The sequence below is a fragment of the Sinocyclocheilus rhinocerous genome, unplaced genomic scaffold (genome assembly GCF_001515625.1).
Source record: "Sinocyclocheilus rhinocerous isolate Xijiao unplaced genomic scaffold, SAMN03320098_v1.1 scaffold721, whole genome shotgun sequence".
Classification (NCBI taxonomy): Eukaryota; Metazoa; Chordata; class Actinopteri; order Cypriniformes; family Cyprinidae; genus Sinocyclocheilus; species Sinocyclocheilus rhinocerous.
In genome coordinates this window covers 210,704-216,085 of record NW_015656165.1, presented here as the reverse complement: position 1 = coordinate 216,085, position 5,382 = coordinate 210,704, and the positions used below count along the sequence as shown (strand labels likewise).

At 32.9% G+C, this 5,382-nt stretch overlaps 1 protein-coding gene across 1 annotated transcript in view; it reads right to left on the bottom strand.

Moving 5' to 3' along the window:
* The window catches only part of igf2bp2b (insulin-like growth factor 2 mRNA binding protein 2b), a 42,289-nt gene extending 39,641 nt beyond the window's left edge, over positions 1 to 2,648 (bottom strand). The window contains exon 1 of the mRNA XM_016527227.1: positions 2,474 to 2,648. The gene's annotated coding sequence lies outside the window, so the exon portion shown is untranslated. The remainder of the gene's footprint in view (positions 1 to 2,473) is intronic.
* Positions 2,649 to 5,382: the final 2,734 nt, after the last annotated feature.

The window sequence follows — 5,382 nt, the reverse complement described above, 5'->3', positions numbered from 1 at the left end:
GTATTTATTCATGTTCAATGTCGATTGTCATTAATTAATGTATTCAGCGAATGACTGTTGTTAAGAGCACTGACAATTTTGTATGTCAATAAAAACGTACTTAATTCACACAACATGCTGCTGTTGTGGTTATTGTTATTTTAATGTAAACCCCTAACCGAGGCTACACTCGTATTAAATTATATTAACATGCTAATATTAATGAAAAACTATCATTAAAAAGGTTCTTTATAACACCATTAAGGTCCTATATAGCATTTTCAAAGCATGGTTCTATATGGAACCCTATAAAAAGGTTCTATTTAGCACTAAAAAGGGTTCTGCTATTGTTACAAGCCGAAGAACCCTTTTCTGGTACGGTTTAGAACCATTTTTCTTAAGAGTGTACAATCTAATGCTTACATGATGTATTCTTCATAAGCAAAAAACAATCCTTACTAAATAAAGTGAATCTAATATTTCCCTCTCACACTGATGGAATGCTTTAATCTAGAACTTGTCAAGTTTCATGTGGATGTTCTCAGAATGATTTTCATTTACATATAATTACTTACAAAAACCTTTTGCCTGCCTGTCTATTTGGGTTACCACAATATTCAGTTGATCAAAGTTGTCAATTAATGTTTTTTTTTTTTTTTGTATTTTTAAATTTGCCATTTTGTCCCCACCAATCATATGTGCACTGAAACAAATAGTCTATGTTTTATTTATTAAAAAATATTTACCATCACTGAACCAGCATACACATTAATTTATACCAACAATGCTCATTTTTTATGGGTAGAAATCTGTCAGGTAGAAATAGCTCTTTAAGCTAACGATTGCAGGTTTTTACAGTGTAGTTACATCCTTGCGAAAAAGCTTTCTTTTAAAAAAAACATATGTCTGTGTAGAAACACATTTGCAAAAAAACTAGAGGGTGGCCAAACAGGAGGAATGTAAAGCTGGTCACGTGGTTGTGCTCTATGTAGCTAACTTTGCATTGACCTCTAACTGCTATTCAAGCACTTCTGCGTGTTTTAACATATAAAAAAAACTAACTTTTTTTTTTTAATTCACTGTGATACTCTTTTTGAGAGTATAGTACTGAATAAAGTAATGTATTCAGAGAAACGTATAGGCCTACACAAAGCATGTCACAAAGTCTATATAGGCCTATTAGATATTTTTCCATAAACTGGAAATTTTCTGAGATACACGTTCTGATATAATAAGAGAAGGTAAACAATACAGTCAGAATCCAACATAAATATTGCACATAATACAAATTATAATATGCATGATTAAAAATAAGAATTAAAAACAACTATAAAAATGTAGGCTATTATTGCGACGTAAGCCAGCAGATATTCTACTAAACTGGCGAATCCAGCAAGACGAAAGTTACAAACATACAAACACGTAAATACAAATTAAACACAGAAATTTAGTAACTTTATGCTAAGTCTATGCGACAGGAACCCATGTAATCCACACAACATGGTGTTATTTTCAGACCTGATTCCCTCGCGCGCGAGTGTGTGTGTGTTCTGGCACAATGGACAGAAGCACTCGTACTAAACAGGAAGTTTGACTTTGTGACATTTTAACAACCTTCGTCAAGCCCTGTGTTATTAAATTAACACATAGGCCTAGCTTTGCCTGTAGATGTAATCTCTATAATTACGCTAATTCATAAAAGGACGAATATTTTTTTCCCTAAATTGAAAAAAAAAAAAAAAAAAAAAGTCACATTTTTGATCAACTGAGCAAAACATTTCCCGTTACATAATAACAACTTGGGATATAAACAAGTGCGACTAGGCCCACACGATCATTCAAACAACTCTAAAAGCACAGTGGAACCGACAAGTAAGCAATACCCAGTCAAAAAATAAGAGCAGAAAAATACCTCAAGTTTCTGGGAAACCTTGAACCTTCCTGTGCAATTCCCTGAGAAAACAAGAGCAGACAACTTAACAGTAGTGGAAAAAGGCCAGGGACATTTTCTCGCTCTCTCTCTCTCTCTATATATATATATATATTCCACACACATCTAGTTCTGATGATAAAAATATATGAACATTTTCTGTTCACCAATTTTTAAGAATAAAGGTTATAAAAACGACCATCTCCAATAATCAACTGTATCATTTCGAGAAACAGGCGCAAAATAAACAAGGGTGCCAAGCTAAACAAAACTGTTTCCTCCCACTTAAACTGGCTCATCTGGACGTCTTTCCTTTAAAATAGACCTTAAATGGTGGTTACTTATTTAAGTGACTTACTCTTGACAGCCTGTTGATATGCGAAATTAAATTGAATGAATTCTTATATTTGGGCTGCGTTAACTGAAAGGATCCATGCAATCACACACCCCTCACCCTGAACTACATTATAGTCTCTTTTCTTCAACCCCATTGACCCTAACCACAATCCACCTCGTAGAAGCATACTCAGATGTTGCACCAACTTGGCAAACGCATAAACGTACCGTTTCGCCTTGTGAAGCCTTTCAAATAAATTCACCAAGATATTACAGAAAATTAATTCTGCGGGAAATCCGTGAAATGCACCACCCGGCGGAAAAATCCAAACTGCATCGTATGATGAGAAAAAAAAACATTCCTCGTGGAAGCGGATAACTGAAAAGCCTGGAAAGAACTTGTTCTCTTATATATTCACGTGGTTATTAAGATTTTCGCGTCGTTTCGCGGTAGTAGAGGAGTGGCTGTCTTCCCGATGGTACATGGACTCTGTCCAATCAGAACTATTGTCCTTCTTCACAGTAAAGCATTACTTCATAGCGCCTCCCCTATTTTACTACGAAACTGAAACTCTTAGCTGGAGCAAATAAACCAGAAGTGCTTTTGATTGAACCTTTTCAAATAGAATTTATATACATTTATATTTGCTGATCAATTACTGTAATTTATGACAGCTATTTATAATGTGATTTTCTTTCTTCTTTCTTTTGAGGAAATTTGGTGTTACAATGAGGCTTTGTGTTCTGTTTTCGAAGGCGATTTGGCTTTTACACATTTGTGAGTTGGGTTTGTTTTCTTTATAAATGAATATTGTAATTTAATTGCGTGGTGAATTATATTTGTAATAAAGGATTATTCAAATTCTCTCTCTCTCTTTCTCTCTCTCTCTCTCTCTCTGTGCGCATGCGTGGGCGTTTGTGGAGCGTGTGTGAGAGCTTAGTGAGTGTGAGCGCGTGTGTTTGCTTTTTTGTGTGTTTCCTTATTTTTTCTTTAATTTTTTTACTTCTAAGTTTGTTTATTTGATTTAGTATTTATTAAAACTACATCTGAGGACGACATACATATATATATATATATATATATATAGTTAAAATTCTAATTCTTTTTCTTTCTTTCTTTCTTTCTTAATAGACTATTCAAAATAAATTGCATGATAACAGAGTAACCATTTAGCGTTCTCCATCATTAACATTTTGACTTGAATTAATGTGATTTGAGCAGATTTGATGGTTATTTTCTAAAGTGCACGCTTCATTTCAACCACTACTTGAACAATTTGCTGTTTATTCTTTTTAGACCCTCTTTATTTTTATATTCCTGTTCAATTTTGTTACAGAAACTGAACAAACATGAGTGTCCAAATGGCATGGTGGAAAACCTGAAGCATTACATTTCATTACATGCATTACATTCATCTTTTGTATATTGATAGATTGATGAACTGCTTAGATTTCCATCATGTAACAAATTATGTAGTTGCATTTTTGTATAATTTGCTGCTTTATTTTGCTGTATAGTTTTATGACAATCAATTTCATATAAAAATTCTGAATTCAGTCTTGTATTGTAAGAAAGACTATTATATCTTGAAAAATTCTGGCAATATTTTACAGTTCAGGTAGGGCTATTTAAATTGACTAATTGAGACTCAATCTTATCGTGAGAGTATAAAATATTAATGCCATTAGCCTGTATTAAAATGTCAGTATATTAGTGCATGCCTTTGTCATCATTACTATAGTAATGCCTAACAAAGTTCTTGAAATATATATGTGTGTAACTACGAACTAAACAAAGCTGCAAAAGTATCCAGCAAAATGTTTTGTAATCATCCATTACACTGGGCCTACATCAGTTGGTGTACTCTCGATGATAGCTATCGCCCCCTAGTGGTTTTTTCCCCGTATATATCGCCTATATTTAAGAAATATATGTAAACATTCAGAAATATTACCATTTCTTTATTGAATGTTTGTGTAGAAACTGATGATGTTATCCTAACACGACTAAAAAAAAATTAAAAAAAAAGACGGATCTGACCACTTGTAAATAGGCGTTAACATGGCCAAGAACAAAGTTAAACCATAAGGAGATGAAAATAAAGAAACCTGTACATAAACAGTCTAGTAATAGGGAGGAGACTTACGCCTGTTACAACACTGTAAAAAAGGAATCATGGGTCTTGTCATTTTCATTAAAAAAATTAAGGTGATCATTAAATATAGTGTGTATATTTTATTAAAGAAATTGTGGTTCAGTGTTGTATAGAAAATATTGAGAATTTTCACTAATAAAACCAAGAGATATGTTTTCCTAATTTTTAAAGGAAACTTAAGCCGTTTTGAGACTTGAATTGAGGAACGGATTAAACTGGGGGGGGGGAATTAAGGAAAGAAGGCTACCTATTTATATTAAGAGAATTAACTCAATTTTGCGGTTTTATTTTGGCGGTGATTGTTAGTTCCCAGCATGCTTTGCATATGGCTGGATATGGAGAGTAAATATTGAAATTAAGTGCTACTTTAAGTGTTTTTGAGTAAAGGGAACCATCTATTAATGTTCAGTTATATTTGACATTTAAAAGTTTCTGTTGTTACCATTGTGCAGAAGAGTAGAGCTTATGGATAACTGCATATTACCACTAAGAGGCATGATGTTTTATTCAATGAGCAGTATCTTTTCTAATGTTAGCGCAGTAAAGATTTTTACTACTTGAGCCGTCACGTTGTATACACTAAAAACTGCTGGGTTAAAAACAACCCAGTTTGGGTTGTTTTAACCCAACAAGTTGGGTTATGTCTGACCCAGCATGCCGGGTTGCTTTATGGTTTAAAATTACTACACTGCTAGGTTAAAATGAACCCAAATCGAGCTAGACATTAAACCTACAAATCTTGTTCATTTTAAAATCACTTTTACACACACAGAATGACTATCAAAAGGTAAAAATTTATTAAAAACAAGAGAAAACAGTCAAAAGTAACATGCATGTAAGAAGAAATGCAGAAAAGTATGGCATTAACAGCTACAGAGTTTATAAATGAAGCATTGAACATTTGTTGAATATAACTTTTAAGATCAAATTTGACTTTTTTGGTAAATGTTATATATTGTATAAAAATATTATACAAAAACA